Below are 11,786 nucleotides of genomic sequence, written 5' to 3'. Positions count from 1 at the left end.
GTTCTCATAATCCCCACATGTTGTGGGAGGGACCAGGTAGAGAAAATTGAATCATAGAGGTGGTTTCCCCTATCCTGTTATTATAATAGTGAGTTAGTTCTCATGAGATATGATGGTTTTATACAGGGTTTCCCCCTTTGCTGGGCACTCATTCTTCTCCTTGCTGCCACCATGTGAAGAAGGACATGTTTGCTTTCCTTTCCACCATGATTGTAAGTTTCCTGAGGCTGTCCCAGCCCTGCAGAGCTGTGAGTCAATTAAACCTCTTTCCATTATAAATCACCCAGTCTTGTGTGTGTCTTTATTAACAGCGTAGAACAGACTAATATACCACACAAATGAAAAGTCTAGGAGTAGTGTAGACTTCAGGTGGAATTCTATCCGAGTTCTATCTCCGTCCTCTGCTCTTCTTCCAAGGAGAATTCCTCCTTCATGCGCTTACTGGGTATGTCAAGGGTGCAAAATTGCTGCAATGTTTCCCAGTTATAAGAGTTTCTCACAAAACCATCCAGAGAAAGAACAAACATGTTTTGATGTTTAAAAAATCAAAGGAAAGTCATGATCTTTACTTTGCAGAAGCAACATAGATGCTGCCCAACCGTGAACCAATCGCCATGGTCAGAGGAATATTAAGCACTAATAGCTTAGGCCCAGACTCCATGTCCACTGTTAAACCAAATATTGCTGCATGAAGAATTAACTTGTTGGGCTGGGTTTTGTTTATTTGTTTCAAGGATGGAGATGAAAGTAGGTATATAACTGCTTTTTCTTTCCTGCCCAAGTTTAGAAACAAATGAAAAATAAAACACGGGAGATGGACCTATGGAGATGTAAGCCTTTTTACTGACTGGCTGGATAGGGAACATGGTCTAGCTTGTGGGCAAATGAATTCACTCACATTTCAACTACAGATGTCTGGAGAGCCTCATCGAGACAAAGCCTGTACTACTGAGTTTATTCCAAGCTGGCTTGCTGAGGGGAGAAAACCTAATAAGAAGAAATAAAACCGAGTGGAGAATACTTACTTTATTTTTCTACCTCATAATCAGATGTTATTCCTTTTCCTTAAGGAGGATGGAGTGAGAAGTGAGGAGCATTATTCCACCTGAATTCCCTCCACAAGGAAAAATAAAGTCAAGAGCTGGAAAATGTTTCACCTTTAGTTTGGGTTAATAATGGCTTGCTCCTCTAAAATCACGTAGTTGGTAATCTGATGTCTTGTTAACAATGAGTACAGAAAAACTGATGCCAGGGAGTTCACTGGCTCTGTCCACTGCAGACAGTATGAAAATATATCATGACAGAGACTTCCTAAAAAAACATGGAAGACAAGTGCACCTCTGTTCCCTCCCTAAACCTGACTAAAATGACACTCAGATAGTTTTAAAAAATAAAATCATTAACCTACAAGGACAAATAAGATGAGAAAACAAAAGCACTCTAACAAGACCAATAAATTTTTGAAAGCTGACTTAAGGATAGAATAATAGTAACTGATAGGTAAGTGGATTCTTGGAGAGAAGCCAGGATAAATAAGTCCATTTGTGCCATAAAACTCCAGAAAAGCTCAGGAATTGAAGGTAACCATTATCTCCAGAGGACAAGGAGTAGGGATGTGGGGGGAGCGGGGGAGGCATAAAAATGGGAAGATTGTTTTAAAAAGTCTGAAACAAAAGTATTCCAACCCCAGGTTCCTTTTTTAGTCTGTACAACAAAATTGTATTCTTCAGCTTTGAGAGTTCTAGATAAGCTGTGCCATAGAATAGAGAAACCACTGATAAAAAAGACAAGAAGCTAGATGGTAAAAAGGGAAATAAGTGAAAGTCTGACTGTTAGATCATGAGAACACTCCTCCACCTGGACACCTACATCTGGCAGGAAGTGTTGGGAAATTTGACCAACCCACAAGAAGTCACAGGCATCCCTTTCTAATCATCCTTCAGGAAATGCAAGAAGTCAGTAGGCGTTGCTACAGCAGATAGAGTTTCCGTAAGCATTTGGGCTTAAGACCATGAAATATTTGAGCAAATCTCTAACTTCATTGTAGCTATTTTTCCTTCTGCTTCATTGCAGATCTTTAAAAAATGGTATGAGATTTAATAGAATGATAGGCTAATCTATTATGATCTAGAAAATTTAGCTCAGAAATCCCACAATTGCTCAATGGAAGACATTCTCATAACTTGCCATGGTAGTGTCTACCCTGAAGCAACTTTTTTTTTTTTTTTTTTTTTTTTGAGACGGAGTCTGGCTCTGCCGCCAGGCTGGAGTGCAGTGGCCGGATCTCAGCTCACGGCAAGCTCCGCCTCCGGGTTCACGCCATTCTCCTGCCTCAGCCTCCCGAGTAGCTGGGACTACAGGCGCCCGCCACCTCGCCCGGCTAATTTTTTTTTTTTTTTGTATTTTTAGTAGAGACGGGGTTTCACCGTGTTAGCCAGGATGGTCTCGATCTCCTGACCTCGTGATCCGCCCGTCTCGGCCTCCCAAAGTGCTGGGATTACAGGCTTGAGCCACCGCGCCCGGCCAACCCTGAAGCAACTTTTAACATATACTGAAAGGAAAGTATATACCTACAGGAAAAGAAGATGCACATCATTTTCAAGAAATCAAACTATTACATGTAATTAAATATATGAATGAGACAGGATAATAATATAACACTGAAAAAAAAACAAACACTCAGGCCAGGCTCAGTGGCTCATGCGGATAATTCCAGCACTTTGATAAACTGAGGTGGGAGCATTGCTTGAGCTCAGGAGTTCGAGACCATCCTGGGCAACATGGTAAAACCCCATTTCTATAAAAATATTACCTGGGCCTGGTGGTGAGCACCTGTGGTCTGAACAACTTGTGGGGCTGAGGTGGGAGGATCGCTTGAGTCCGGGAGGTGGAGGTTTCAGTGAGCTGAGATCATACCACTTCACTCCAACCTGGGCGACAGGATGAGATCTTGTCTCAAAAAAATAAAAAAATTAGGCCTTGTGCAGGGAATCACACTGTAATCCTAGCACTTTGGGAGGCTGAGGCAGGTGCATCACTTGAGGTCAGGAGTTTGAGACCAGCCTGGCCAACATGATAAAACCCTATCTACTAAAATAAATAAATAAATAAATAAATAAAAGGCAGATATGGTGGGTTGGTACGTGACTGTAATTCCAGCTACTCGGGAAGCTGAAGCATGAGAATCGCTTGAACCGGGCAGGTGGGGTTGCAGTGAGCAGAGATCTGTCTGGGTGACAGAGTGAGATGCTGTCTCAAAAAAATAAAAAAAATTTTTAAAGTATCTCATCACAACAGTAACTAAAGTGGCAATCTTTTTTGTTAATACTTTTTTAAAAATTATACTTTAAGTTCTAGGGTACATGTACACAACGTGCAGGTTTGTTACATATGTATACATGTGCCATATTGGTGTGCTGCACCTGTTAACTCGCCATTTACATTAGGTATATCTCCTAATGCTATCCCTGCCCCCTCCCCAGGACAGGCCCCCGTGTGTGATGTTCCCCTTCCTGTGTACAAGTGTTCTCATTGTTCAATTCCCACCTATGAGTGAGAAAGTGTGGTGTTTGGTTTTCTGTCCTTGTGATAGTTTGCTGAGAATGATTGTTTCCAGCTTCATCCATGTCCCTACAAAGGACATGAACTCATCCTTTTTTATGGCTGCACAGTATTCCATGGTGTATATGTGCCACATTTTCTTAATCCAGTCTGTCATTGATGGATATTTGGGTTGGTTCCAAGTCTTTGCTATTGTGAATAGTGCCGCAATAAACATACGTGTGCATGTGTCTTTATAGCAGCATGATTTATAATCCTTTGGTTATATACCCAGTAACGGGATGGCTGGGTCAAACAGTATTTCTAGTTCTAGATCCTTGAGGAATCACCACACTGTCTTCCACAATGGTTGAACTAGTTTGCAGTCCCACCAACAGTGTAAAAGTGTTCCTATTTCTCCACATCCTCTCCAGCACCTGTTGTTTCCTGACTTTTTAATGATCGCCATTCTAAGTGGTGTGAGAAGGTATCTCATTATGGTTGTGATTTGCATTTCTCTGATGGCCAGTGATGACGAGCATTTTTTCATGTGTCTGTTGGCTGCATAAATGTCTTCTTTTGAGAAGTGTCTGTTCATATCCTTTGCCCACTTTTTGATGGGGTTGTTTGATTTTTTTCTTGTAAATTTGTTTAAGTTCTTTGTAGATTCTGGATATTAGCCTTTTGTCAGATGGGTAGATTGCAAAAATGTTCTCCCATTCTGTAGGTTGCCTGTTCACTCTGATGGTAGCTTCTTTTGATGTGCAGAAGCTCTTTAATTTAATTAGATACCATTTGTTAATTTTGGCTTTTGTTGCCCTTGCTTTTGGTGTTTTAGACATGAAGTCCTTGCCCATGCGTATGTCCTGAATAATATTACCTAGGTTTTCTTCTAGGGATTTTGTGGTTTTAGGTCTAACATTTAAGTCTTTAATTCATCTTTAATTAATTTTTGTATAAGGTGTAAGGAAGGGATCCAGTTTCAGCTTTCTACATATGGATAGCCAGTTTTCCCAGCATCATTTATTAAATAGGGAGTCCTTTCCCCATTTATTGTTTTTGTCAGGTTTGTCAAAGTTCAGATGGTTGTAGATATGTGGTATTACTTCTGAGGGATCTATTCTGTTCCATTGTTCTATATATCTGTTTTGGTACCAGTACCATGCTGTTTTGGTTACTGTAACCTTGTAGTGTCGTTTGAAGTCAGGTAGTGTGATGCCTCCAGTTTTATTCTTTTGGCTTAGGATTGTCTTGGCAATGCAACCTCTTTTTTGGTTCCATATAAACTTTAAAGTATTTTCTCCAATTCTGTGAAGAAAGTCATTGGTAGCTTGATGGGGATGGCACTGAATCTATAAATTACCTTGGGCAGTATGACCATTTTCATGATATTAATTCTTCCTATACATGAACATGGAATGTTCTTCCACTTGTTTGTGTCCTCTTTTATTTCCTCGAGCAGTAGTTTGTAGTTCTCCTTGAAGAGGTCCTTCACATCCCTTCTAAGTTGGATTCCTAGCTATTTTATTATCTTTGGAGCAACTGTGAATGGGAACTCACTCATGATTTGGCTCTCTGTTTGTCTGGTATTGGTGTATAGGAATGCTTGTGATTTCTGCACATTGATTTTGTATCCTGAGACTTTGTTGAAGGTGGTTATCAGCTTAAGGAGATTTTGGGTTGACATGATGGGGTTTTCTAAATATACAATCATGTCATCTGCAAACAGGGACAATTTGACTTCCTCTTTTGCTAATTGAATACCCTTGATTTCTTTCTCTGCCTGATTGCCCTTGCCAGAACTTCCAACACTATGTTGAATAGGAGTTGTGAGAGAGGGCATCCCTGTCTTGTGCCAGTTTTCAAACAGAATGCTTCCAGTTTTTGCCCATTCGGTATGATATTGGCTGTGGGTTTGTCATAAATAGCTCTTATTATTTTGAGGTACGTTCCATCAATACCGAATTTATTGAGAGTTTTTAACATGAAGGGCTGTTGAATTTTGTCAAAGGCCTTTTCTGCGTCTATTGAGATAATCATGTGGTTTTTGTCTTTGGTTCTGTTTATGTGATGGATTACGTTTATTGATTTGCGTATGTTGAACCAGTCTTGCAACCCACGGATGAAGCCCACTTGATCACGGTGGATAAGCTTTTTGATGTGCTGCCTGATTCGGTTTGACTGTATTTTACTGAGGATTTTTGCATCGATGTTCATCAGGGATGTTGGTCTAAAATTCTCTTTTTTTTTGGTTGTGTCTCTGCGAGGCTTTGGTATCAGGATGATGCTGGTCTCATAAAATGAGTTAGGGAGGATTTCCTCTTTTTTTATCAATTGGAATAGTTTCGGAATGAATAGAACCAGCTCTCCTTGTACCTCTGGTAGAATTCGGCTGTGAATCCGCCTGGTCCTGGACTTTTTTGGTTGATAGACTATTAATTATTGTCTCAATTTCAGAGTCTGTTATTGGCCTATTCAGGGATTCAACTTCTTCCTGATTTAGTCTTGGGAGGGTGTATGTGTCCAGGACTTCATCCATTTCTTCTAGATTTTTTAGTTTATTTGCATAGAGGTGTTTGTAGTATCCTCTGACGGTAGTTTGTATTTCTGTGGGATCGGTGGTGATAACCCCTTCATCATTTTTTATTGCATCTATTTGATTCTTCTCTCTTTTCTTCTCTATCTCTCTTGCTAGAGGTCTATCAATTTTGTTGATCCTTTCAAAAATCCAGCTCCTGGATTCATTGATTTTTTGGAGGGTTTTTTGTGTCTCTATCTCCTTCAGTTCTGCTCTGATCTTAGTTATTTCTTGCCTTCTGCTAGCTTTTGAATGTGTTTGCTCTTGCTTCTCTGGTTCTTTTAATTGTGATGTTTAGGTGTCAATTTTAGATCTTTCCTGTTTTCTCTTGTGGGCATTTAGTGCTATAACTTTCCCTCTACACACTGCTTTAAGTGTGTCCCAGAGATTCTTGTACATTGTGTCTTTGTTCTCATTGGTTTCAAAGAACATCTTTATTTCTGCCTTCATTTTGTTATGTACCCAGTAGTCATTCAGGAGCAGGTTGTTCAGTTTCCATGTAGTTGAGTGGTTTTGAGTAAGTTTCTCAGTCTTGAGTTCTAGTTTAATTGCACTGTGGTCCGAGAGACAGTTTGTTTTAATTTCTGTTCTTTTACATTTGCTGAGGAGTGCTTTACTTCCAACTATGTGGTCAATTTTGGAATAAGTGCGATGTGGTGCTGAGAAGAATGTATATTCTGTTGATTTGCGGTGGAAAGTTCTGTAGACATCTATTAGGTCCACTTGGTGCAGAGATGAGTTCAATTCCTGGATATCCTTGTTAACTTTCTGTCTCATTGATCTGTCTGATGTTGACAGTGGGGTGTTAAAGTCTCCCATTATTATTGTGTGGGAGTCTAAGTCTCTTTGTAGGTCTCTAAGGACTTGCTTTATGAATCTGGGTGCTCATGTATTGGGTGCACATATATTTAGGATGGTTAACTCTTCTTGTTGAATTGATCCCTTTACCATTATGTAATGGCCTTCTTTGTCTCTTTTGATCTTTGATGTTTTAAAGTCTGTTTTATCAGAGACTAGGACTGCAATCCCTGCTTTTTTTGTTTTCCATTTGCTTAGTAGATCTTCCTCCATCCCTTTATTTTGAGCCTATGTGTGTCTCTGCACAGGAGATGGGTCTCCTGAATACAGCACACTGATGAATCTTCTCTTTATCCAATTTGCCAGTCTGTGTCTTTTAATTGGAGCATTTAGCCCATTTGCATTTAAGGTTCATATTGTTTTATGTGAATTTGATCCTGTCATTATGATGTCAGCTGGTTATTTTGCTTGTTAGTTGATGCAGTTTTTTCCTAGCGTCGATGGACTTTACATTTTGGCATGTTTTTGCAGTGACTGCTACTGGTTGTTCCTTTCCATGTTTAGTGCTTCCTTCAGTAGTTCTTGTAATGCAGGCCTGGTGGTGACAAAATCTCTCAGCATTTGCTTGTCTGTAAAGGATTTTATTTCTCCTTCACTTGTGAAGCTTAGTTTGGTTGGATATGAAATTCTGGGTTGAAAATTCTTTTCTTTAAGAATGTTGAATATTGGCCCCCACTCTCTTCTGGCTTATAGAGTTTCTCCCGAGATGTCTGCTGTTAGTCTGATGGGCTTCCCTTTGTGGGTAACCTGACCTTTCTCTCTGGCTGCCCTTAACATTTTTTCCTTCATTTCAACTTTGGTGAATCTGACAATTGTGTGTCTTGGAGTTGCTCTTCTCAAGGAGTATCTTTGTGGCATTCTCTGTATTTCCTGAATTTGAATGTTGGCCTGCCTTGCTAGATTGGGGACGTTCTCCTGGATAATATCCTGCAGAGTGCTTTCCAACTTGGTTCCATCCTCCCCGTCACTTTCAGTTACACCAATTAGATGCAGATTTGATCTTTTCACATAGTCCCATATTTCTTGGAGGCTTTGTTCATTTCTTTTTACTCTTTTTTCTCTAAACATCTCTTCTCACTTCATTTCATTCATTTGCTCTTCAACCACTGATACCCTTTCTTCCAGATGATCAAATCGGCTACTGAAGCTTGTGCATGTGTCACATAGTTCTCATGCTATGGTTTTCAGCTCCATCAGGTCATTTAAGGACTTCTTTACACAGGTTATTCTAGTTAGCCATTAGTCAAATCTTTTTTCAAGGTTTTTAGCTCCTTTGTAATGAGTTTGAACATCCTTCTTTAGCTCGGAGAAGTTTGATCGTCTGAAGCCTTCTTCTCTCAATTCGTCAAAGTCATTCTCCATCCAGCTTTGTTTTGTTGCTGGCGAGGAGCTGCATTCCTTTGGAGGAGAAGAGGTGCTCTGATTTTTAGAGTTTTCAGCTTTTCTGCTCTGGTTTCTCCCCATCTTTGTGATTTTATGTACGTTTGGTCTTTGATGATGGTGATGTACAGATGGGGTTTTGGTGTGGATGTCCTTTCTCTTTGTTAGTTTTCCTTCTAATGGTCAGGACCCTGAGCTGCAGGTCTGTTAGAGTTTGCTGGAGGTCCACTCCAGACCCTGTTTGCCTGGGTTTCACCAGCAAAGGCTGCAGAACAGCAAATAGTGCAGAACAGCAAATATTGCTGCCTGATCGTTCCTCTGGAAGCTTCCAAGATGGCCAAATAGGAACAGCTCCAGTCTACAGCTTCTAGCATGAGAGATGCAGAAGATGGGTGATTTCTGCATTTCCAACTGAGGTACAGGGTTCATCTCACTGGGGCTTGTCGGACAGTGGGTGCAGCCCACTGAGCAAGAGTACTGCCTCACCCAGGAAGGGCAAGGGGTCAGGAAATTTCCTTTCCTAGCCAAGGGAAGCTGAGACAGACGGCACCTGGAAAATCGGGTCACTCCCACCCTAATACTGCTCTTTTCCAACGGTCTTAGCAAATGGCACACCAGGAGATTATCCCACGCCTGCAGAGCCTCGCTCATTGCTAGCACAGCAGTCTGAGATCAAACAGTAAGGTGGCAGCAAGACTGGGGGAGGGGCGCCAGCCATTGCTGAGGCTTGAGGAGGTAAACAAAGAGGCTGGGAAGTTCCAACTGGGTGGAGTCCACTGCAGCTCAAGGAGGCCTGCCTGCCTATATAGACTCCACGTCTGGGGGCAGGGCATAGCTGAACAAAAGGCAACAGAAACTTCTGCAGACTTAAATGTCCCTGTCTGACAGCCTTGAAGAGAGTAGTGGTTCTCTCAGCACGGAGTTTGAGATCTGGGAACGAACAGACTGCCTCCTCAAGTGGGTCCCTGACTCCCAAGTAGCCTAACTGGGAGGCACCCCCCAGCAGGGGCCGACTGACACCTCACACAGCCAGGTGCCCCTCTGAGATGAAACTTCTAAAATGGCAATCTTAATTTGAAAACATAAATGAGAGATATAGGACATACTTTGTGAAAACTCTAAAGCTTTATTGGAAAGAAATTTTATACTTTAATAAGTAGAAACACATAATCATGCTCCTGGATGGAAAGACAGTCATACATAATTTTGTACCTTCTCAAAATAATATGAATGTTTAATAAAATCACAACCAAAATGTTAAACTCTTTTTTAGACTATAGCCTTCAGATGACAAATTTCATTTGGATTACTAATTAATAAAAAATATTTCAGAACAATCACAAACAAGAGAGAAAGTAGACTTAGCAAATATTAAAATACATGCTGAGCGATCAATAAATGAAAGAGCAAGGTACAAAATCAATATATTACATTATATTGAAAAGTTGAAAAAACTAAAAAGTGACCCATACATCAAAATAAAAGAAAATGTTTTTAATTAATATATGCATAGGTAATTGTTTTTCCAGTTTAAAAAAATCTATGCAGACGATGCAAACTAATCATATCCCATCCCTAAATATACTCTGAAAGTGCAACATGTCATTATACAAAGCATTAATAATATCTAGAATGCCTCAAATAGAATAAAACTGGACATTTAGCCTATCGTGGCAGTGCTAAGTAGTAGTCAATAACCTTTGAACTATCTAAGAAAAAGAGATATCTGCTGCCCCCAAAACAAATGAGACTATAAAATTTTGAAATTTCTGAATTGTAGCCACAAATAAAAATTGAAAAAAGCTAAAAAAAAATCTAGAGCAAATGTAACAGGAAAAGTTTAAAATTTAATTATAATTATTTTACAGATAAAACTCAAGATTCAAATGGGCAAACTCTAGAGCAAATAATTCACAAAATAAAGAATATTATTTTAATAAGCACGTTTAAAATGTTTAACCTCAATTGTATCTCAAATGCTAACTGTAAACTCAGTCATATAATTGCTTATTGAAGGAGTAAAATTAAATTAAATGATGCATGCTTTGGCAGAAAATATCTTAAAATTGGCACAATCCAGAGAAAATAAACATGTCCCCTTTTAAGGATGACACAGAAAATCATGAAGCATTTCATTAAAAACAAAAAAGCACTAAAAAGAGGAACATGAGTCTCAGTTAACGAAAAAAGCTAAAATCATAATAAAGTAATTTACCAAAGCATGAAGTAATTTGGCAGTTACTATAACTGCAAAAAGAATTCCCATGATTAATTCAAATCAATGCAACAAGCATTTAATGTTTACTTAGTTTGTGTTAGTCATTGTTCTAATGTTATAGAAAAGTAAATAAATACAACAGTAATAAATACACTTTCCTAGTTCTCCAGGAGGTTAGGATCTTCTTTGAGTCTGGAAGTGGGACAGTAAAATAAAAAGAATAAAGAAAGTATAATTAAATAAAATGCATAATAGTGGAGAATAACCAAAACTGATATACATACTGTATTATGAGATAGAAATTGTTTTAAACTCTTTTTTGAAAAAGTTTGGCATTTCATGTAATGAGCCATAAATATTTCCAAACCTTTTATTCAGTAATTCTATTTCTGGAAATGTAGTCCAAGAAAATATATTCAAAAGGAGAAAAGATCATAATACAAGTTTGTTTAGGCAGTAGAAAACTGGAGAGTGTTTCTTGGAAAGTTGGTTATATTTAATAATAATTATGAAGACCATAGCAACCTAGGGGAAAATTTTAAGACATATTTAAACAAAAATGAGATGCATAAGTTTAGTATTCTGATAAATATGTTTAAAAGTATCCATTTGGAAAAAATCTGGAAGCAAATAACATAGTAGAGACACATATGCTAGGATTCAGGGTAGCTTTCATTTATATTCAACATTTTATTGCTTGCCAAAAATATAGACTTCCCCTGGGCAAACATTCTCTCAAGCTGTTTAATGCTATTGGATTCTTTAATAATTAAGACATTGTAAACAAAGGAGTTTTAGACCCTTTGCTAATACAAATTTTAGAACCCTAGATTCCCACTGTTCCATTTTCCCAGGGATTCTTTTAGATTTACATCTTAACAAGTTAACCAGTTAACTGCTGGAAAACTGGGTAACAGAGACGATATTTAATAGAGGGAGGGCCTCCGAGGCTTTGGGCAGCCCTGCATTTAGTCCCTTGAAACTGGATTTCTGTCTCTCGTCCTTCCAAACCTGGACTAAGATTGGAGGACTGAATTTCACCCAACATTAAAGAATCAGAGGCAAAGTGATTTTGTCCAATTATATGGGGAAAAGGAAGAGGGGGAAGTGGAACACCATATTAGGTGTTGTGTGTATAGGAAAGAAAGGATAAAAATTTATATATAGCTAAGAAGGTAATTCAAAAAATGTACTGTGAATAATCTGAATATC

At 38.9% G+C, this 11,786-nt stretch overlaps 1 non-coding gene across 1 annotated transcript; it reads left to right on the top strand.

Annotated features, from left to right (window-relative positions):
- The first annotated feature begins 10,396 nt into the window (after window positions 1-10,396).
- LOC117096833 lies at window positions 10,397-10,498 on the top strand. The gene has a single exon (XR_004442667.1). It is a non-coding gene; the product is annotated as a U6 spliceosomal RNA (small nuclear RNA).
- Window positions 10,499-11,786: the final 1,288 nt, after the last annotated feature.

The sequence above is a fragment of the Trachypithecus francoisi genome, unplaced genomic scaffold (assembly GCF_009764315.1).
Source record: "Trachypithecus francoisi isolate TF-2019V2 unplaced genomic scaffold, Tfra_2.0 Lachesis_group14, whole genome shotgun sequence".
Classification (NCBI taxonomy): Eukaryota; Metazoa; Chordata; class Mammalia; order Primates; family Cercopithecidae; genus Trachypithecus; species Trachypithecus francoisi.
This window is presented reverse-complemented; position numbering and strand designations above follow the sequence as displayed.